At 45.4% G+C, this 24,545-nt stretch overlaps 1 protein-coding gene across 2 annotated transcripts in view; it reads left to right on the top strand.

The window, feature by feature from the left end:
- Positions 1-24,545, top strand: part of NKAIN4 (sodium/potassium transporting ATPase interacting 4) — a 104,856-nt gene that overhangs the window by 14,006 nt on the left and 66,305 nt on the right. The window lies entirely within an intron of this gene.

Genomic DNA, 24,545 nt, shown 5'->3' with positions numbered 1-24,545 from the left:
TAAGAAACTTTGTAATTGGGTTTATTATCCGAAAAATGCATTTTTATCATGAAAAAGCAGTTTGAACCTCTCCCCCCTGTCTTCATTGTTCTCCTATGGAGAGAGCTAAAGAAAAGACCAAAACAGGACAAAGAGTTAATCTACAAATCCCTCACTGGATATCTCCTGTGACAGTCACCAGTGACCTGTCTGAGCTCAGATTACAGCTGTCACCCAGCTCTGTGCCTGTAATCCTCTGTTATCTGCTCCTCCTTCCTCCTCCCCCCTCCCCTCTCCCTAGAGCAGACAGGGTACGACTCCTGCAACAAGTCACAATTTTCAGATTTTTTGGAGTGGATGAAAAAGAGGAAGGAGGGGGGGACCTGGGAAAAGGCTTTTTACATGCAGATAATGGCAGATTTGGCTAATAAACCCAATTACAAAGTTTCTTAAAAATCGCCTGGACTATTGATTTCTGCAAAAAAAAATAAAATAGGACAGTGACTCTTTAAACTTTTCATTCCTCACAGATCCTTTGGAAAATAAAAGATTGAATCTGATTGGTTGCTAGGGGCACCTGAGCCAGTTTCACTTTCCACCATGTTTAATAAATCTCCCCCTATATCTTATTTTGGTGATGTCTTATTCCCCCCCCCACACCACCACCAACGTCCAAGATGTAGAAGAGGACCAGGAGCATATGGCAGGTGACTTGCCGCAGGACAGCTCCAGCGTTGATGGTCCATAAGAGGATTAGGTGAGTAGCAGGTTGGGGGTGGCCTTACTTTCAGGGGGAGGGGGGTGGCCTTACTTTCAGGGGGAGATGTCTTACTTTAGGCTATATGGTAGGATAGTGGGGGTGTCTTCTTTTAGGAGCATGTCCTATTTTTGGGGAAACTTAGGGTATTATAAATGAGAAAGTATCAGCGCCATCTGCGGGATTTAACTAACGTATATCATACACCAGAAAGTGTCAGCGTCTTACCTGTCCACTTTTATACCTATAAGCCTTGTCCCCTCTGGTCATCTTATGCATCCCCCAGGTATTCCCTACGCATAGCTAATCCCTTTGCTATCACACAAAGCCCCAAGCTACATTCCTTCCCCCTGTCTGCCCTCCAGCAGCCATCTTAAACGTACAACAGTCTCGGTATATCATCATGCTGGAGCCATTTCCTACCCTATGGGGGTCCTTTTCTTTTAATTTTAACCATAGATCACTATCTCTAACAACCCTCTGGTCGTGGTCGCAAAGACACCACTTATGGTTCGTTGCCGGGAGGCGCCTTTACCTTAACTCATTGCTCCTAAAGCGCAACTATAAAATATTTTTACTTTTTAGTTTTAGTTAGTTTAGGCCATTATAAAAATTTTAGCAATTTAGATTAGATTAACCTAAAACATTTTTTTTAAATATATGAAGCAGAATGTCCCCTTAGCTGTGTGTTTGCCTCGGTTACCTGTTCAACCCTCCTGAAAATCCATACACTGCCTAAGTAGCAGTTAGGTACGGATTGTCAGCAAGGCACAGATGGCAGGTAGGGAAGAGGTGTGAGGCACGCTATGCCAGCTATGTGCTCCAGTGATGATTCTGACACCAGGGCACGTAGCAGGAAGTCATTCTGTGATTAATGCCTGACTAGATAGAATTGGACCAGACCGAACCCCCCCCCCCCCCTCTCTACTGATCACGCTGCTACCCCTGCTGGAGTTACTAGGCCGTGTGGTAAGCAGGAGACCCCAGCACTTCTTCCTGCTATGTGCTCTGCTGCCTGGTGACACTTCAAAAACCGGAGCAGGCAGAAGCATAGCAGAAGGAGAGCTCTGGTACCCCCCTTCCTCTCACCCTCTTCACCGGACGGCAAAACCCTCCCAGCTCTGGCACTTCTGCTCTCCGCTATCTCTTGGATTGTTATGACCCCTCCCCTGATTCCTGCAGTTTTCCCTCTATGTGCTCTGGTACCTCTACACACAGAAAGAGGAGGCTCAGTCCCCTCTCCCTCCTCTATTCAGTCTGACACCCTTTCAGTTCTGCTGCTCTCATCAGTCCTGTAGTAAACAGGAGAGCAACGCTGTCTTCCTGCTAGGTTCTCCAGTCACAATGATTTAGGCATCTGAGCACATAGAGGGAAGAATGCTGTGGTCCCCAGCCCCCACCTTACTGTTATGCAGCCGTGTATCCAATCCCACTGTGTATGATACCATCTGCAGGGGTGCTGTATCTAATCCCACTGTGTGTGATACCATCTGCAGGGGTGCTGTATCTAATCCCACTGTGTGTGATACCATCTGTAGGGGTGCTGTATCTAATCCCACTGTGTGCGATACCATCTACTAAGGCACTGTATCTCATCCCACTGTGTGTGATACAGTATGCTGAGGCATTGGATTTAATCTCACTATCCAGTGTGTGATAACATCTGCTTAGGCACTGTATCTAATCCCACAGTCCAGTGTGTGTGTGGTACCATCTGATAAGGCACTGTATCTAATCCCACTGGCCAGAGTGTGTGATACCATCTGCAGACAGTGGATGTAAGGACCCAGCAAGATGAGGGAGATAGGGATACCACAGCCACTTTCAGACAAGAGGCCATGCCCACTTTCAGACAGCCAGGAGAAAAATTAATTTATTATTTTAAGAAATAAAACAGGAGATCTCAGCAAGCGCGCAAGAAACGTGGGCTTTTTATTTGAGCCATTTCATTTTTTGACTGCTTAAATTAGAGTTAGGCTTTAAGGGGTGAACCTGCTAACCCCATTCCCGAAATGGCCGAACTCACAATCCCAATAAAACACAGACAACATTCTTGGAAGAAAATTTGGCAGAATACGCTAGACTTTATTAACACTTTAAAAGGTTCAACTGGGGAGGACCAACACAAATCACGACACTTCATCCAGAACCTAAGAAGTGAGTTCTAACCATTTCCTTAGTCCATTCCTGAGGGTAGTGCATACAGATATCCCCTACCCCTTGACAGCAGCATTGCCATAAAGCAGAACTGTCCCTGCCAAGGGGCCCCTAGTCCTACCTCCGTATCCATGGATGAAGGATTGTGATTTCGGTAACCAAAAGTAGGGCAGCCACCCCCCACCCACACTGACCATTCTACTTTCTGCCACCCACACCGGTCACTGACCTCTGTGCATCCACCTCATTTCCAGCACTTCCTGTAGTGCATTGTTAAAATGTCCAATCAAATATCCAACAGATGTTTATATCCACCTCCACCATCTGCAGACCATATTACCATCCAAAAGATATCCATTGAGGGCTGTCAGTATAGACTTGCCCTCCGAATTGACAGTGGCTTATCTTATGGCAGTACCATCCCTGCCAATATGCCCACACATTTCCAGCACCTCCTTAGCACATTGTTAAATATGTCCAGTCCAATATCCAACAGATGTTTGATACCCACCTCCACCATCTGCTCTGCACAGTGAAGACCACCTTACCATCCAGAAAACCTCCATTGAGGGCTGTCTGCACAGACGTGGCCTTCCCATTGACAGTGGCCTGCACACAGTGGTACCATTCCTGCCAATGGGTCGCTTGTCAAGCCACAATAACCTTGGAAGAACTATAACTATTTCCGTCGACCAACCGCTGAGCTCCATCCAATAGTTGGTTATCATCTGCACAGACTTGAACCCAAATTTTTGGTACCTGTGGGTACGATGATCACTTCTGAGGGAGCACTCCCCTTAACAATCTTACCTCTCAGTGTAGCACCACACCACCATAACCTTTGGCCATTTTACCAGCAAACCACTGAGCTCCATCGAAGTGTTGATCATCAGCTGCATGGACTTAAACTGATTGGAATTGCTGCCCCCTGCAGGCACAATGATCACATCTGGGGGAGCACTCCCTACTGCAATCTCACCCACCATGCAGCCGATTCCATTGCTTGCTTTTCCTGCCGAACCACTGTAAGGTGCATTTTTCTTTACGCAATCTGCCATTCATAGGGTCATCTCCTGGCCAGAACGGCTATCACATGCACTAATGGTCCACAACATTTTTACTATAAAAAAAAAAAATCAGAACTAGTTGACAGCAACCAATTCATAACCAATTTTCTCAATAAAGACATTACTGCCTGATCTCCTGCACATATGTCATAAAAACCCTCGATTTCTAGCTCCCTAACCTTGTAATGTGCTACTTTTCCATACAATGCCGCTGATGCGGCCCTAATACTAAATATTGCGTTGGCCCTAACCTAACTTGCACCTATATGACGCTCACCCTCTGCGGAGGAACTATCCCAACTAGCTCACCCCCGCCACCCGGTTCCAGCGGAGTCAGCGCTCCCCCATCTAGCTCTGAGCTCACCAAGCCGCCCCGTCCTGTGCAGGAGAGCTTACCAGCCATTTGCTCCCGTCGGGGCGAGCGCTCCTGCACCTCCCCATCTAGCCGTCATCTGAGACGCCTGGTCCCTTGCAGAGCTCACCCATGCTGAGACGCATTGGGGCATGGAGGCTGTCCTCGCTGCACCTCAGTGCTCACCCCGCCACCCGGTCCTGCTGCTGCGCTGTGTATCAGCCGCAGGGTATCTGAGGAAGGACGGGTTGATGCATAGGGAAGAAACACACTATAGCACTCCTTTTTATTGCCAGTCTTAATGTGTTAGCAAAGTAATATATCTAGTGGAGGCAGTAGTTACCAGCCGCAGTGTCTAAATGGGGCAACAAAGTCCAAGTCGGGTAACAACATCCCACAAAGGCAGATATAAATGAAAAAAAGAAAAAAAAATGCTAGAATAAAACTAAATTTGTTCATTTATATCCACCTTTGTGGGAGGCGTTTATCCTTCTTGGACTTGGGTTGATGCACAGGGAGAAGGTGCAGGAACGCTCACCGCACCGGCGACTGGGGGGCTAGATGGAGGGGTGCAGGAGTGCTCCTGCACAGGACGGGGCGGCTGGGTGAGCTCAGAGCTAGATGGGGGAGCGCTGACACCACTGGAAACGGGTGGGGGGGTGAGTAAGTTGGGGGGAGTTCCTCCGCAGCGGAGCGAGGGTCAAATAAAGAGCGCTAAGCCTGCTGCCTGGAACCTGGCAGCAGGTGTAATAGGACCGGGGAGGGAGAAAGGCACATAAGAGCACTGGGCAGCACAGGGAGGCAGAAGGCACTGGTTCATCTACATAGATGCATACATCTGCATACATGCGCCCCCTGCTGGACCCTACACTTAAGACGCGACGTCACTTTTTTTTTTAGAGGAAGTGAGCCTGCCTGACCTACTAAATTGAGGGAAATAGCACCATATGAGCATTTACCATAATTAGTATATATTATGAATTTGTATAGCCTTCCTTATGTAATAACATTAAAGTGACTGTACCACCAGGCCCAGGCTGAAGCACTGGAGGCGGGCCGACCCACCCTTAGCGGGGGGAAACCCCAGCCCCTCCATGACGTGACTCCATTAGAATCAATAGAACCCTATCATAGTGGGGCTGGGGTTTCCTCCCACTAAGGGTGGGTCGGCCCGCCTCCAGTGCTTCAGCCTGGGCCTGGTGGTACAGTCACTTTGAAAATACATTTTGCCCGGAGTACCCCTTTAATTCCATTCTCCCCCATGAACCTTCCATGTTTATCCTCCAATTACCTCTGTACCAACTCTCCTAGAAGGAGGTCACCACCTGCTGGATATAACCAGGGCAAAGTTCTCCAACCCTCTGGGCATCAATTCCATTATTGACCCCCTGGTAGATGTTAGGTGTATGACACTTACTATTCAATTCAGGACCAAAAGACTGGGTGGGAGATTTATCAAACTGGTTTAGGCTAGCTTCACACACCCACCGTATAGCTGCATATTTGACCTAGATAACTGAACACAGCATCAAATCTGCTGCGGATTCTGTACGTGTGGATGCACTTTAAAGCAACCAATCAGATTCCACTTTTCATTCCTCACAGATTCTTTGAAACATAAAAGGTGGAATCTGATTGGTTGCTAGGGGCAACTAAGACAATTCTGCTTTACACCAGTTTGATAAATCTCCCCTTAAATGTCCCCAGACCCATTGGTTTTTCCTTCACAATTAATCTTGATCATAGCTCCAGGTCTTTCTACCTATAACACATCACCCACCATCCTTTTCCTGACTGCTTTTTTTATATCAGATCACCCTACCCCCTCACAAAAGGAAAATGCAACAATAAAGTCCATAGAGCACCATAGGTTCCTGCATAGGCACTGCTCAGGGGCCACTCCATCACCCCATCTGATATTGTCCATTATTTTTTCTCTTTTTACTTTTCCTTAACTTTACACCTTTCCCAAACCTCTCCCCTCTGTTTCTTTCCACAATGTCTACTGACACCCACCACCTGAATAATCAGACGATGACTCACCTTCCTTTATGTCCAGCTGTATGCTTAATGCATCTTAAGTGCATTTACTGCATCTTTTTTGGGCGATGTCTGTGATGCGACCCTTGGCATCTTCTGAGTACTCAGCATCTGGAATTAGAAACAGAGAGCCAGTATTCACCCGATACAGTGTTGTCCCTGCTCTGTTGCTTGCGCTTTCTGGCTGCCCACACTCCCACCGTGTCCCAAACTGCTAATCTAGCCCCGCTGGTTGGATGTCCCAACCCCTGTCCCCCAACAGCCCCACTGGTTGGATGCCACAACCCCCCCCCCACCCCCACCTCCAACAACCCCACTGGTTGGAAGACCCAATCCCCCCCGCCCCCCCAACAGCTGTGTTGGTTGGTTGGATGACCTAAACAACCCCCCCCCCCCTCCCCAACAGCCCTGCTAGTTGGATGACCCAACCACCCCCACCCCAACAGCCCTGCTGGTTGGATGACCCAGTGTTAGGTTGTGCAGCAGGAGAGAAGTTAACTTTCTGGGATATCTGAGGGGTAAACTGCCATGTCGATGGGAGCCCATTAAATTGCACTAGCCCAACTGGTGTACAATGAAGTCCCCCTTTACCCCTTCAAACATCCATGGTGTAACCCTCCAACCCCGACTAAACCACTGGCTGAATTACCTGAGGGAGGGGGGCTGTCAAATTGTACCTCCATCTATGCCTGCTGTTACTCACAATCCTCACAGTAAGAGACAAGTTTCTTTCCGGGTCTGATCACTTCCTGAAACCTCTGGGGAATCTTCAGCTGCTACCATAGCTTCTTACCTGGTGCTCTGATCTGTCACTTTGCACTGAGAAAATGCATGTTGGCTGGAGGACTTCCTTGTGCGTGGCTCCATGTGGGCTGGAGGACTTCCTTATGCATGGCTCCATGTGGGTGGCTGGAGGACTTCCTTGTGCATGGCTCCATGTGGATGGCTGTAAGGCTTCCTTGTGCATGGCTCCATGTGGGCTGGAGGGCTTCCTTGTGCATGGCTCCATGTGGGTGGCTGGAGGACTTCCTTGTGCATGGCTCCATGTGGGTGGCTGGAGGACTTCCTTGTGCATGGCTCCATGTGGGTGGCTGGAGGACTTCCTTGTGCATGGCTCCATGTGGGCTGGCTGGAGGACTTCCTTGTGCATGGCTCCATGTGGGCTGGCTGGAGGACTTCCTTGTGCATGGCTCCATGTGGGCTGGCTGGAGGACTTCCTTGTGCATGGCTCCATGTGGGCTGGCTGGAGGACTTCCTTGTGCATGGCTCCATGTGGGCTGGCTGGAGGACTTCCTTGTGCATGGCTCCATGTGGGCTGGCTGGAGGACTTCCTTGTGCATGGCTCCATGTGGGCTGGCTGGAGGACTTCCTTGTGCATGGCTCCATGTGGGTGGCTGGAGGACTTACTTGTGCATGGCTCCATGTGGGCTGGCTGGAGGGCTTCTATGGTGCTTCCTGACCATGTGCTCTTGGCTCAGCTTTACTCTTCCATCTTGAAACCTTTAGTGTCTGAGCAGCCTTACCTGTCCCCTTTTATACCTACAAGCCCCGCCCCCTCTGATTACCTTATACCTCCCCCAGGTATTCCCTCCGCATAGCTAATCCCTTTGTTCCCACACAAAGCCCCCAGCTACATTCCCTCCCCCTGTCTGCCCTCTGGCGGCCATATTAAACATACAACAGTGTATCTCTCTACCACCACCACCATTTCCTACCCTCTGGGGGCCATTTTAACAATACATCACTATTACTTCATATCTGCATGCTGGACCCATTTGCTACCCTAAAACTCCCCCTTGGTTGTGGTTGCAGAGACACCCCTTATGGCTCCTCACTGGGAGGCTTCTTTACCCCAACTCATTGCTCTTTAATTTTAACTAACGTATCTATTATAAACCGGAAAGTATCAGCGCCATCTACTGGATTTCACTAACATATATCATACACCTGAAAGTGTCAGCGCCATCTATAGGTGGCGAGACCTGTCCAGGTGGTTGGTGGGTTTGGTTGGTCGGACAGGGTGGGGGGCTGCCCAGGGTGACAGGTTCCCTTTAAAGTCAATGGAATCGCTCGGGTAATCATCTGCATCAATTATCATCCATTATTTACTAATGTGTTCTGTCACAGACTCAGACAGAGGCTTGGAACAGAAACGTGAACCTAGCCTTACAGTGCCATGAAAAAGTATTTATACACATTGAATTTTTCTACATTTTTTCATGTGACGCTCACACATATAAACACTTTGGGTAAGATTTATCAAACATGGTGTAAAGTGAAACTGGCTCAGTTGCCCCTAGCAACCAATCAGATTCCACCTTTCATTTTCCAAAGAGTCTGTGAGGAATGAAAGGTGGAATCTGATTGGTTGCTAGGGGCAACTGAGCCGGTTTCACTTTACACCATGTTTGCTAAATCTCCCCCTTTTTTAAATGTTATGTGCTATAGACTAACAAAGTTGCAGTGAAAGGTGGTAATTGTAGTTTTATTCATTTTGAAAACATTAATCATTTTCTTTACACTTATACTTGTATTACTAACTTCTTTGTGTTGGTCTATCACATGAAATTTAAATATAATACATTTAATTTTGGCAGTAGGTAGTATAGCCTGAAGAAATGTGGAAAAGTTTGAGGGGTACAAACACTTTTTCAAGGCAGAAAGTGTCAGTACCATCTAATGGTTTTCACTAATGTACATTTTAATCCTTAAAGTGTGAGTGCCCTCTATTGGTTTTCAATCATTTATACTTTGAGACAGGGAGTATGAGCGCCCTCTATTGGTTTTCACTAAGGTACTTTTTGATCCTGAAAGTATGAGCGCCATCTACTGGTTGTCAATAATTTGTACTTTGAGACAGAGAGTATGAGCGCCATCTACTGGTTGTCAATAATTTGTACTTTGAGACAGAGAGTATGAGCGCCATCTACTGGTTGTCAATAATTTGTACTTTGAGACAGAGAGTATGAGCGCCATCTACTGGTTTTCAATAATTTATACTTTGAGACAGAAAGTATGAGCGCCATCTATTGGTATTCACTATGATACCTTATAATCTTGAAAGTGTGAGCACCATCTACTGGTTTTCAATAATTTATACTTTGAGACAGGGAGTATGAGCGCCATCTATTGGTATTCACTAAGGTACCTTTTAATCCTGAATGTGTGAGCGCCATCTACTGGTTTTCAATAATATATACTTTAAGACAGAGAGTATGAGCGCCATCTAGTGGTTTTCACAAAAGTATATATTGAGCCAGAAAGGCTGTAATAACTACTTTTCAAAGTCTGTAGATGAAGTCCGCTATCTACCTCCTTGATCCGTGATTGCATCCATTTTGCATTCATGTTTTTCACTGATGTACATCACATCACCCCAGTATGTATTCCACTATGTGTAGGCACCCCCCTGTATAACATCATATAGGTAAGTATCCCTCTCACCACATGTCCTGTTCCCACCTCGCACGATCCACTATTGCAATAAATGCCAGCAGTAGAATAAAATAGTCCATAAGTCCATTGAACCACTGATTGTTGCATTATTGAAGTGACCAATAAAATCGCAGATATGCCATGGAGGCCCAGAGATGCAGCGTCTACTTGTTTCAGGTGTATCCACCCATAATCGTGACTAGTTACATTTATGCTGCGTTTACACGAAACCATAATTGGCCCGATCGTACGATTTACGATGTCGGAGTAACGATTTTTTTTTTTTCATAACGATCAGCGTTTAGACGGTACATTATATCGTACGGAAAATCGTTTTGCGATCGCTTAAGCCAATCTCACACATTGGTTAAATCGGTGAACGACTGTTTACACGGAACGATCTGCGAATTTTTTATGATCGACGATTAGAGAACATGTAAGATCAAAATGAACGATTTCTCGTTTGTCGTTTGATTGTTCGCTGCATTTACACGTACGATTATCGTTCGAATTTGATCGTTATCGTGCAAATTAGCACGATAATCGTTACGTGTAAACGCAGCATTACACACAAGGATTTAAACTCTGGTCTCCACCCATGACTTACATCATAGTCCTTATTATAACATATAATAACATGTGTGCGTTAAAAACAAAACACAAAAATTTGGTGTTCTCCATTAGCACTGCATGATCCACATTAGTAGTAACCCTTGCATAACTACAATCAGCTACATCATACACAGCTGCACACAGGGCCGGCGTTAGGGGGGGGCAAGCAGGGCAAATGCCCAGGGCCCCCATCCCCCAGGGGCCCCCTACCGCAGTTCCAGTGGAAAGGAGAGCACAGACAGCATCCTGCAGCGTCTGGGAATGATCCCTGGCTGCTGCTATCAGGGGTCACGCGGAGGCTGCAGGACGCTGGGCTCAGTGTCTGCTCCCCCTCCCCCTCCCCCTCCCTCCAGCTCCTCTCACTGCACGTGACTTCCTCCTCTGGTCTGGAGCTGTCGGGACGATGGAGGAGAGGGCTGCCAGGTGAGGATGACAGCCTGCTGCTTCTAAGGAACATGAGGGGGATGCACCACTACACCCAGCATGCTAGAGGGAGTAAGTATACTGTATATGTAGTGTGTGTATGAATGTAAGTGTATAATAGATGAATGTAGTGTGTGTTACATGTCAAGTGTATAGTGTGCGGGCTAGATGGTTTGTATCTGTATAATGTGTTTTCGTGGGTGTGTGAGTGTATATATATATATATATATATATATATATATATATATATATATATATATATAATGGTGTGTGTGTATTAGCACTGCTGACTCCAAGTGTTGAGGTGAATACACTGTACATAGGAGCTGCAGCCATTCTCCAGCCTCATCAGTCCTATGTAATTGCTGCAGCTCCTATGTATAGTGTATGATGACATCACCAAGGCAATACGGTGTATTTTATTGAGAAAAAAATAAGGTGGTATTCAGTCCTTAGGTGGTGGTCACTGTATGGTGGTAATATTGGTCTGTATATAGTGTCATTATGCAGTGGTCACTCTTTGGCATTAATATTGGTCTGTATATAGCATATATACTGTATATAGTCATTACTGCCATAGATTGACTACCACATAATGACACTATACAGACCAATATTACCGCCATACAGTGACCACCACATAATGACTCTATATACACACTATATACAGACCAATAGTACAACCATAGAGTGATCGCCACATAATGTTGGTCTGTATATAGTGTGTATATAGAGTCATTATACAGGGGTCAGTCTATGGCAGTAATTTTGGTCTGTATATAGAGTCATTATGCAGTGGTCACTCTATGGCGGTAATATTGGTCTGTATATAGAGTGTATATAGAGCCATTATACAGGGGTCAGCCTATTTCAATAATATTGGTCTGTGTATAGAGTCATTATGCAGTGGTCAATCTATGGCGGTAATATTGGTCTGTATATAGTGTGTATATAGAGTTATTATGTGGTGGTCAGTCTATGGCGGTAATATTGGTCTGTATATAGCGTATATATAGAGTTATTACTGCCATAGATTGACTGATACATAATGACTCTATATATACACTATATACAGACCAATAGTACAGCCATAGGGTGACAGCCACATAATATTGGTCTGTATACAGTGTATATACAGTCATTTATTATACAGTGGTCAGTCTATAGCGGTAATATTGGTCTGTATATAGTGTATATAGAGTCATTATGCGGTGGTCACTCTATGGCGGTAATATTGGTCTGTATATAGAGTCATTATGGGGCGGTCACTTTATGGTGGTAATATTGGCCTATATATAGTGTGTTTTCTTCAATAACGGTATGGAGGTAATATTTGGTCCTGATTATAGTGATTTTTTTTAATTAATTTTTTTAAAGCAATTCATATAAATAGTTCTTGTGTTTACACCACTAGCGGCAGTCCTGACATGTAGGGGCAGTCCTGGCATTTAGCGGCTGTCCTGGCATTTAGCGGCAGTCCTGGCATGTAGCGGCAGTCCTGGCATGTAGCGGCAGTCCTGGCATTTAGCGGCAGTCCTGGCATGTAGCGGCAGTCCTGGCATGTAGGGGCAGTCCTGGCATGTAGGGGCAGTCCTGGCATGTAGGGGCAGTCCTGGCATTTAGCGGCAGTCCTGGCATTTAGCGGCAGTCCTGGCATTTAGCGGCAGTCCTGGCATGTAGCGGCAGTCCCAGAATGTAGCGGCAGTCCTGACATGTAGGGGCAGTCCCAGAATGTAGCGGCAGTCCTGGCATGTAGGGGCAGTCCTGGCATGTAGGGGCAGTCCTGGCATGTAGGGGCAGTCCTGGCATTTAGCGGCAGTCCTGGCATGTAGCGGCAGTCCTGGCATGTAGCGGCAGTCCCAGAATGTAGGGGCAGTCCCGACATGTAGGGGCAGTCCCGACATGTAGGGGCGGTCCCGACATGTAGGAGCAGTCCTAAAATGTAGCGGCGGTCCCGGCCTGTAGCGGCAGTCCTGACATGTAGCGGCAGTCCCGGCATGTAAGTTTCTGAACTGAGTAAGGGCCCTAATACATGGAGCGAAAATTGTCCGAATCAGGATGCTATCGCTCTGTGAGGACACTAGGGAACATGATCAGGTAGTATAAATCACAGACACGGCCTGAGGACACCGGGGAACGTGATCAGGTAGTATATATCTTTATTGTTTACTAAATACAGCAAGGATTGCACACACATCACTAATGATATACTGTATATATACACATAGGGGGAGATTTATCAAACATGGTGTAAAGTGAAACTGGCACAGTTGCCCCTAGCAACCAATCAGATTCCACCTTTCATCACTCAGATTCTAAGTAGGTGGAATCTGATTGGTTGCTAGCGGCAACTGAGCCAGTTCTTCTTTACACCAGTTTGATAAATCTCCTCCATAGCTTTTGCTGTAGTAGGCTCTCTAAGCGAGCTCCATTCTACCAGATTGGCGCTCACTTCTGCAGAATATCAGGCCGTGTAATACGGCCTTAAAAGTGGCCGTACGCTTCCAATAACTGCTGGCTGAACAATCCTTCAGCTGACAATTATCTCTCCCATCTGGTCCCGTCCTCCCCATACACAGAAATTTGGCACATCTGAGTTTTCTTGTGTTTTCTATAAGAGGGGAAAGCCATAGCCATACAGATCTGATGGCGGCTTATCTCTCTTAGAACAAAGAGGTTGGGCATTGATTTTCCATCAAGCTCGACCCCCTATGTCCACTGATATCATCTGTCAGAGGACTGTCCAGAGAGCCCCATACACCTTACACTGATGGCCGAACCCACCACGAGCAACAGGTACCACCAACAAAAGAGTAAAATGTATGGGGACCTTAAATTGTTGCTAAAATATTTCAGCATTTGGGGCCCCACCTTTAACTTTGCCCAGGGCCACATCTAGTCTAAAACCGGCCCTGGCTGCACATCCATAAAGTGGTCCACAGCGCCATCTATTGGTTTTATCAAATTGCATATTGCCTCAGAAACCATCAAATGTATTAAATCTCTACCAAAATATTCCAACACAAATTTGCTTGGAAAAGCCAACCAAAGGAATGAAAACACATTTGACTACTACGTTATGACGATGTTAACCTTAGTTTTGCAACAGTTGGAGAGTCACAGAGTCAGCAACATATGGCATCAATGAAAGAAATGAGTGACAGGAAATGTAATACCGATAGATGGCGCTGTAAAACGCTGCAGCTCATAAATCCAATAGAGGGCGCGGTTTTGTATAATGAGAATGTGATAAAGATTGATTGAAAAATATATATGAAACCGATAGATGGCGCAATAGGTCACGCCCGGTGAAATGTAGTGCCAGAAAAAAACCGATAGATGGCGCAATAGATCCCGCCCGGTGAAATGTAGTGCCAAAAAAACCCGATAGATGGCGCAATAGATCCCGCCCGGTGAAATGTGGTGCCAGAAAATAACGATAGATGGCGCTGTGCACCAGCCTGTAGAATTGGCTGACAGAACAGCGCTATCTATCGGGATTTTCTGGCACCACATTTCACCTAGCGTGACGTATTGCGCCATCTATCGGATTCAAAAATATTTTTCACGGAACCGAACCTGGACGGATGTGCTGTGCCCTGTAATGGTTCACAGAAAAGCCATTTCCCAAATCATGTTGCTCCCTATATTAGGGCTGTGTGCACACAGGCTATCCTAGATTGCCTAACGGTAATCACAGGGAGACAAGCACCGCCCATTGTCACGTGGCAGAGAAATTATGACGTCAGTCGCGGTAGCGCTAACAGGATTGAACATTGGAGAAAGGGTTTGATCTGGTGTGTCACGACAGCTGAGGAAGCCGGAAACCGAGAGTCCAGGGGAAGCCCGCTATAGGAGGCGTTATTGACATGGGAGAGGCAAGTGTTCCTGCACATAGGGGGGCAGCATGGTAGTAGTTCTGTCTCTGCACATAGGGGGACAGCATGGTAGTAGTTCTGTTTCTGCACACAGGGGGCAGCATGGTAGTAGTTGTGTTCCTGCACATAGGGGGCAGCATGGTAGTAGTTCTGTTCCTGCACACAGGGGGGCAGCATGGTAGTAGTTCTGTTCCTGCACATAGGGGGGCAGCATGGTAGTAGTTCTGTTCCTGCACATAGGGGGCTCAGTATGGTAGTAGTTCTGTTCCTGCACATAGGGGGAAGCATGGTAGTAGTTGTGTCCCTGCAGATAGGGGGCAGCATGGTAGTAGTTGTGTCCCTGCACATAGGGGGCAGCATGGTAGTAGTTGTGTCCTTGCACATAGGGGAGGCAGCATGGTAGTAGTTGTGTCCCTGCACATAGGGGGGCAGCATGGTAGTAGTTCTGTTCCTGCACATAGGGGAGGCAGCATGGTAGTAGTTCTGTTCCTGCACATAGGGGAGGCAGCATGGTAGTAGTTCTGTTCCTGCACATAGGGGAGGTAGCATGGTAGTAGTTCTGTTCCTGCACATAGGGGGGCAGCATGGTAGTAGTTCTGTTCCTGCACATAGGGGAGGTAGCATGGTAGTAGTTCTGTTCCTGCACATAGGGGAGGTAGCATGGTAGTAGTTCTGTTCCTGCACATAGGGGAGGTAGCATGGTAGTAGTTCTGTTCCTGCACATAGGGGAGGTAGCATGGTAGTAGTTCTGTTCCTGCACATAGGGGAGGTAGCATGGTAGTAGTTCTGTTCCTGCACATAGGGGAGGTAGCATGGTAGTAGTTCTGTTCCTGCACATAGGGGAGGTAGCATGGTAGTAGTTCTGTTCCTGCACATAGGGGGCAGCATGGTAGTAGTTCTGTTCCTGCACATAGGGGGCAGCATCTGGATTATGAATAGAGCTGTGGGTTACAGCACATGACCTGCAGCTCCATTTATTCCTATGAATCGAAGGAAAGAGACAAGTATGCCGGAGGAGCGCTATTCTTGGCTCTTTCCAACGGCTCCATAGGAATGAATAAACCTGCCGATCAAGTGCCATAACAACGGCTCTATTTAATATTCATTGCGCAGAAGCTGGGGCACAGTACAAAGATTAGCGTGAAAAATGTTATTGCTCGGTGGTTGTTTTTAAATTTTTAAGTTATTTTCATGAAATTTTATACATCATATTGTAAATAATCATGATAAATAAAGAAATTATGATTGTTTGAACTATGCCCATAGCTCTTTTTTGTGTATCTTATTGATGGGTTGTTCTAGGTCTATGGTAGTGTGACACCTACTGGGGCAAAGATTTATTACAACCCCTATTGTAGTGTGGTTACCAACTCTCTCTATCTTGAACCTTTTTGTGTATACTTACAGTAGCCATCTAGAATTTTCTCCCATGTTTTGAGCTTGTAACACATAGAACACTCCAACACGGAATAGTTCAATGTGAACTTTACTGCATAGGTAGCCTCACAGCGCAGAAATACATTTTGTAGGTTCACACTACGGTATTCTCGCGAAGTCAGTCCACGGAATTCCGTCAGCTATACACAGTCACGGCTGCGCACTTTTCCGCCAGCTCTATAGACACCATTCTATGGGCCAGCTGATTCCACATTCCGCCCAAAGTAGTGACATGTCACTTCTTTCGGCAGAATGCAGAATCAGCTAGCCCATAGAATAGTGTCTATAGAGCCGGCGGAAAAGCACGCGGCCGCGCCCGCGTACAGCCGTCAGAATTCCGCGGACTTTATACGCGAGAATTCCGTAGTGTGAACCCACCCTATTACAGGAATAGGAGTCAGGAAATGTTTTTGCCCTATCATGACTGGCTGCCCAGTGTCATGTGGATGAACAAAATCAAAAAATATATGGCTTCTTATTCCAATAATGTGAATGTGTGATCTGCAATACTACATACAACCTGTGAACAGGTATGGAGCGGTTTTTCGGAAGTAGACAGCTGTGTTTTTCTAATCCTTTACAAATGCTTTGTTTGCACTTTTCTTCCCCCTTAAAATATGCACTGGTGGTTATAATAAATCTCCCCCATAGTGCTGTGACTTTGTTCTATAAACAGCACCACTTCTGCCCACAGGTTGGGGGCAGTATTGCAGCTCAGTTATCTGTGTCAGTAGTGCTGTAGACGTAACACCCTGTAAAAGAGCGATTGGGAATAACTGCCGATCATTGCTCTGTTACACTGTGGCACAGCTGCAGTGAAAATGGCGCAGATGGCTTCCGCAAGTGTAATATCTATTCTAATGTGCACTAGTATTGCTAGTTATACATGGAGCAGCCTTTAACAATATCTACTTTGCAGGGATCAATGCTTGAGCAGCCCTGCAGTTCATGCCACTGATGAAAAAGGTATAAGGGGAGTTGTTTAAAAGTAGTGACTGAATGCCATACTGCAAAGGGACCTTGCTGGGGTGGGCACACAGCTCCCAGGCAAGCCCCGTCACGGCCGGATTTCATTGGCTGCTCCACTTCGGGCTTCCTAGCAGTCAAAATCAGACCCTGCCGGACCCCCGACCCTAATCCGAATGTTTAGGGTTAGGGTTGGATTAGGGTTACTACAAACATTTAAAGGGGTTATCTAGCGCTATAAAAACATGGCCACTTTTCTCCCTACTATTGTCTCCAGTTCAGGTGTGGTTTGCAATTAAGCTTCATTTACTTCAATTTAACAGAGTTTCAAAACTCCACCCAAACTGTAGACAACAGTAGGGGAAAAGTGGCCATGTTTTTGTAGAGCCAGATAACTATCTCCTTCCCACACAACAACCCTAACCCTCGGGGTTCGTACTAATCAGGAGGGTTGGGGCTTTGGGGAGCGTTAGATATGAGAAACCAGTGGGACGTAACCCTAAGCCGACCCCTAACCCTTATACTAAACGTTCGGGTCGGGGGTCCAGCAGGGTCTGATTTTGACTGCTAGGAAGCCTGGAGTGGAGCAGCCAATGAAATCCGGTAGGGGCGGGGCTTGCCTGGGAGTTGTGTGACCGCCCCCAGCAAGATTCCTTTGCAGTAGTAGTTACTACCGGGATTTAGTTACTACCGTTGTTTAAAGCAATAAAGCACACTTACCTCCCCTAGCTCCTGTACTGCCACTGTGAAGGGGACCATAAAGGTGATGTTACTTTGGGTAAAAACATTGTAATCCTTAAAATGGCTTAAGCCTTGTATCTGCTTCTGAAAGAAGGAAAGAAATGCTGACAGCATGCTTAGGAGGAGAGCGCCATGAACCTACATCGCAGCCACAATACAGACACAAGAACGAGACACTTTTATATAAACGACACATGGTAAACAACACGTTGTGCCAGCTTGACTGCGCAGGACAGGAAACTACTGATCATCTATGGATTGACCTATCAGAGTGTGATATGTATGTGTCTTGTGACTTGAAACCCCACCTGTATTGAAAGTTTATATATTTTATGTGAAACCAAATAAAGCATGTGTGCACTCCTGACTCAGCTAAGAGAGGAGGTTATACCGTCTTTTTGCCTGGTGTCAAGTCCTAGTAGCTAGCGCTCGGCTTACTTAACTTGGACAGGGATAGTCCCTTGAGAATAAGGCAGATAAAAAGCAAATCTCGTCTTATCACCATCATCTTAACTTTCTGTCATTTTGTGGCAGCTTCCAGATTCTGGGGCTACACCGTTGCAGATTCCCCACTGCCTTAAAGGGAAATATAAAATTACTTACTTGGTAATTCACTTTCCATTAATCCTTCATGACAGCACCATGATTGGAGGTTTCAGGATACAGAAGAGTATAAAAGCGCCTCCCCCAAGCACCTCCCAAGTGGTTTCCAAATTATAACTACAGAGTACAATTAGAAAAAATCATATCTATAGGGAGGGAATGCCCTGGTGCTGTCATGAAGAATTAGTGGAAAGTAAATTAGCAAGTAAGTAATTTTATATTTCCACTGCATCTCCTTTCATGACAGCACCAGGATTGGAGACATACCAAATTAGTAGCTCCTAGGGTGGGAAGAGAGGCTGTAGGACCTTGTGTCCGAAGGTGCAATCTCTATTAAACAACTATTGATTGAAGAAAACCTTATACAGGATTTCCCCTTAATGGTTTTAGAGACCTATCTGCACCTATTTGTCCTCTTGACATTAAAAGAACAGACAGTCATCTACCCCATAGAGAGGTTAGAGACTGGATGTTATAATTTTTCATTATTAAGCAAACATTGAAATCCCCTCTCTCCTTCTTTCCTAAGGATTTATGAGAGGAAGGGGAATGATCTCCTGATTCTTGTGGAAAACTGCCACAATTTAGGATTTACATGAATGATCATGACTAAAAATTATGTCTAGAATCTTTAAGAATTTGTTGTGTGACTGAAAGTGCCTGATATCCCCTATTCTCCTGGCAGATGTAATGGATGCCAGAAAAGCTGCCCTGTGATATAGATGGTTTAGTGTTATCACTGAGGGGTTCTGAGGGTCTAGAGCAGTGATTTTCAACCTTTTTTGAGCCTCAGCACACTTTTTATACTTAAAAAATCCCGGGGCACACCACCAACCAAAATGGAACAAAATGACACTAAAACAGTATATATTATACATATAGTTAATATAGATTCTAAATGTATTTATACTCACTCAGTGTGAAACCTGGGCCTGTTTTCTTCTCCCCCCTGTGCTTCTCTCCACCATACTTCTCCCCCCTGCTTCTCTCCTGTGCTTCAGTCCACCATACTTCTCCCCCCTGCTTCTCTCCCCCGTGCTTCTCTCCACCAAACTTCTCTCCCCTCCCCATGTTTCTCTCCCCCATCCTCATGTTTCTCTCCGCTGTTTCTCTCCCCCCTGCTTCTCTCCGCTGTTTCTCTCCTCCATCCCCATGTTTCTCTCCCCTGTTTCTTCCCCATCCCCAGGTTTCTCTCCCCCATTGTTTTCTCCTGTTTCACAGGGGCACCATAGTTTGGGGAATTTTTCCCGCGGCACACCCGACCATGGCACACTGGTTGAAAATCACTGGTCTAGAGGACTGTATGTAAATGCCAGGAATGGAAGGTTACTCTACCTGTAGGGTAAATTATGGGGGATGTTTAAGTAACATCTAAACCCACAGGTAATCTGAATTAAAGATATATCTGGGCAATTTATATCTAGTAGAATTTATATCTAGTAGATTATCTAAACGTAACTTCCCTTAATATTCTAAGCAGATTTTTAGTGGAGGGGACTAACCACTCATTTCTATTTAGCAGCGTCTCCCCTCTTCATTAACCAGGCTGCTGTTATTAAACCTCTGGATAGAGAACTAATCCCTTGCACCTCTCCTTACTGAGAGGTGAAAAAAAGGACTGTCTAAGGCTTAATGTTCCAGTACTGGAAACTATTTTTTTTTTTTTTGGCCAGAACAGAGCTATGATAATCACCCTGGCTGAAACCCTGCTAACTTCCCTCAACACCTGTGGAAATAAGGGGGGGAAAAAAAAAAAAAAAAAAAAAAAGCAGCAACACCTCCCATTCAGGGACGACTGAGCCTAAGGGTGCCTTCACACGTACCGGATCCACAGCAGATTTTATGCTGCGAATTCGCAGCGAAATCTGCTGCAGATGCGGTCCCATTCCTCCCTATGATAGCACAAACTCGCAGCGGTATTGACATCTCGCTGCCAGTATCTGCTTTAACCCCCTGCTGCCCGCCGATCGTGCTGCGGGGGGGGGGCACCGGGGGTGAAGCACATACTGGCAGCGAGATGTCAATCTTGCTGCGAGTTTGTGCTATCATAGGGATGAATGGGACCAGATCCGCAGCAGATTTCACTGCGAATTCACAGCGTAAAATCCGCTGCGGATCCGGTACGTGTGAAGGCACCCTAAGAAAGAGTCTGAAAACCAGTGCGAGATGAACATCTCTCCCACTAACCGTATGAATATCTTAAGAGCTGGGGATATTATGAATAGTATGCACTGAACTGAAAGGGACAGATTTTCCTTCACCCGCAATACAGATCAGATTTTTTTCAGTGTTGATGAAATATGTATTTGATAATAGATATCCTTCAGGACTACAGAGAGTATGAAGGAGATCGGGAGGAATCAGACAACTGATAGAGTACTGTCTCCATTTTGCTTCTGTGTGCAGCATACATTTGTCATCTTCATAAACCCACAGAAAACAGGGCAAGAGATAGAATGGCCAGATATAGTGTAGTTCCTCAGACATACACAGGGCAGTGCATCATGAACAATCACCTAACGTGATAGTCACAAATAATGCTTTTGTTTTACCTTTATTTAAAAAGAGGACAGTCCCTGTCTATTGTTGTCTATGTCAAAAAGGCCTTGCTGCAAAACAGGTCACTCAATGTCTGTAACACAGGTTACTCAATGCACGTAAAAGCAGGTGATTTAGTGCATGTCACCCTGGCATGTAACAGCATGACACCAAACGCATGTAACAGCATGACACCAAACGCATGTAATAGCATGATGCCAAATGTGTGACACCAAATGCATGTAAGGGTATAAACACACACACACACACCTTATACAGTGTATTTACTGCTGCGATACGCAGAAAATATGCAGAAAATACGCAACAAATACGCAGCAGATTAGATCTAAATAACTGAACACAGCATCAAATCTGCACCATCAAATCTGCTGCAGATCTGCTGCGTATACGGTGTGTGTGTGTTTGTACCCTAATAGCATGACACCAAACGCATGTAACAGCATGACGCCAAATGTATGATACCAAATGAATGTAATAGCATGACTTCAAATGTATGACACCACATGCATGTAATAGCATGACACCACATGCATGTAATAGCATGACACCACATGCATGTAATAGCATGACACCAAATGTATGACACCAAACGCATGTAACAGCAGGACACCAAATGCATGTAACAGCAGGACAAACGCATGTAACAGCATGACACCAAACGCATGTAACAGCAGGACACCAAACGCATGTAACAGCAGGACACCAAACGCATGTAACAGCAGGACACCAAACGCATGTAACAGCATGACACCAAACGCATGAAACAGCATGACACCAAACGCATGAAACAGCATGACACCAAATGCATGTAACAGCATGACACCAAATGCATGTAACAGCATGACACCAAATGTATGACACCAAATGCATGTAATAGCATGACATCAAATGTATGACACCAAATGTGTGTATTAGCATGACAGCATCTAGCTACTCAGAAAGAGACAATATAGGCAGTACATGCCATTGAACTTGAGCAGGGCGGTTAGGCTAGGTTCACACTGCGTTTTCAGCAACCGTTTAACGGATCCGTTTTTTTTTAACGTCCAGAAAAATAGGGTCAGCAACGTTTTTTGGTCCGTTTTGGTCCGGCAAAAAAACCGAATCCGTTTTTTTTTTTATAATGGAAGTCAATGGAAAAACGGATGCACACAAATGAATCCGTTTTTTGCAATCCGTTTTTCATGCGTTTTTTGCAAAAAACGGATGCGTTAAACGGATGCTGAAAACGCAGTGTGAACCTAGCCTTAGGCTGCAGGTTGTCTTACTATCTATCTCATTAATAAACAACCTTTTACCTCTATTACAGATTTAATAAGATACCAGTTATCAGCCAAATCAAGTAGCAACTACTATTGCTTAGGGTATGTTCACATATGGAGCTTTATTGCACTAACCCAATGAAGGACAACTAGGTGGCAATTAAATACATTTCTGCAACAAAATCATTAATTACTGCATAGTAATGAAAAGAAAATGCATGTGTGAACATGGCTCAAAAGGTGTGTTCCTACACTTAATGGTACAAACACACACAGCAGATACGCAGCAGATTCGATACTGTGTTCAGTTATTTAGATCTTATCTGCTGCGTATCGCAGCAGTAAATACGCAGCGTATAAGCCGTGTGTGTTTGTACCCTAAGAGTTTAATTGTAGTAACGCAATGAAGGACTGCTAGACAGCAAATAAATGCATTATTAGGCTGGGTTCACACTGCGTTTTTGCAATCCCTTTAACGGATCCGTTTTTTTAACTGACAAAAAAAATAGTGTCAGTCAAAAAAAATTGATCCGTTTTGATCCTTTTTTTTTTTTATAATGGAAGTCAATGGAAAAACGGATGCACACAACTGCATCAGTTTTTCTGCAATAAACGGATGAAAAAAACACGGATTCCAAAAACGCAGTGTGAATCCAGCCTTACTGTAATGAAGTGATGCAGCACTGTAATTAAGTAACACAATGGAAATGCATGTGTGAACACAGTCCAACAGAATAAACATCTGACATTCACCTTCCTCCAGCTTAACAGCCCCAGCTGAGATCTAGTATCAGAATCAGGTGAGGGAATTGGTACCACATGAGGTTAATTAGAAGGAGGAACCACAGGTGAGGACTCACTGCTCCCTGGATGGTCATAGGATATTTTATTCTTAATAATGGAACAAATATCCACCAAAGGGAATTTTCTTCCCCGATAGTAGGTCAACACCTGATTCACACAATAGTTTTATGTATGACACTAATGCGACGTTTACACAAAGCGATAATTCGCCCAATTGATCGTTTAACGATTTTGTAGCAACGATTTGGTTTTCATAACGATCAGCGTTTAGACGACTAAATCGTTAGAAAATTTGTAAGAAAATTCGTAAGAAAAATCGTTATTGCTATCGTTTTTAAGATCGTTTAAGCCCATCTTTTATATAGGGTGAATCTTTGAAAGACTGTTTACACGAAGCGATCTGCAAATTTTTAGCGAACGACGATTTATGAACATGTTAAAAGATCAAAATGAACGATTTTTCACTCCTCGCTTGATCGTTTGCTGTGTTTACATGGAACGATTATCGCTCAATGCAATCGTTTTTGCAAAAATTCGCCCGATAATCGTTCCTCAGCCAATCATAGGCCGGGACCGCCGCGGCCTGTGTGGCTGTGTGGCCATTCTGAAGCTAGAGCGCGCGGGACCCGGGGAGGAAGACGGACCGGATGAGAAGTCCTGAGAGGTAATGTATGGTGCAAGGGCTGCAAGGACATCGGTAACTATAACCCTGCAGCCCTCGCTCAACGATCGGGGCCGTGGAATAGGCCCAGTAAACGAGCGGCGATATAGCAGATCAGCGCTCGTTTACATCTTTGATCGGGCCCTGCTCGGCCCGTGGAATAGGGCCCTTATGGTGGTTTTACACGGAACGATTTATCATTCGAATTTGCACGATAACGGTCAATTTGAGCGATAATCGTACGTGTAAACGCAGCAAACGATCAAGCGACGAGCGAGAAATCGTTCATTTTAATCTTTCAACAAGTTCTCAAATCGACGTTGATAGTTCGCAAAAAATTTGCAGATCGTTCAGTGTAAACAGTCTTTCAACGATTTCCCCTATGTGTGAGATAGGCTTAAGCGATCGCAAAACGATTCCGTACAATGTATCGTTCCGTCTAAACGCCGATCATTATAAAAAAAAATCGTTCATTCAAAATCGTTAATCGTGCGAATTATCGCTCCGTGTAAAACCACCATTAGACTTTTGGCCTTACTCTACCATAGAAATATACAAGTTAACATGACCATATACTTGGGCTAAAAAGCCCTGCTCACTGCACCAGGTGCTGCCAAGGGAGTTGTGAATTCAGACCTCTGGCTTGAGTCTATGCTGGCAGCATACAGAGGAGACACGGAGGCAGAGGAGCTGTAGGAATCCTGTTTTAGGGTGCGTTCACACCTACAGGATCCGCAGCAGATTTGATGCTGTGTTCAGTTATTTAAATGAAATCTGCTGCGGATCCGGTAAGTGTGAACGTACCCTTAAGA

This window comes from Dendropsophus ebraccatus, chromosome 14, assembly GCF_027789765.1.
Source record: "Dendropsophus ebraccatus isolate aDenEbr1 chromosome 14, aDenEbr1.pat, whole genome shotgun sequence".
NCBI lineage: Eukaryota > Metazoa > Chordata > Amphibia > Anura > Hylidae > Dendropsophus > Dendropsophus ebraccatus.
This window is presented reverse-complemented; position numbering and strand designations above follow the sequence as displayed.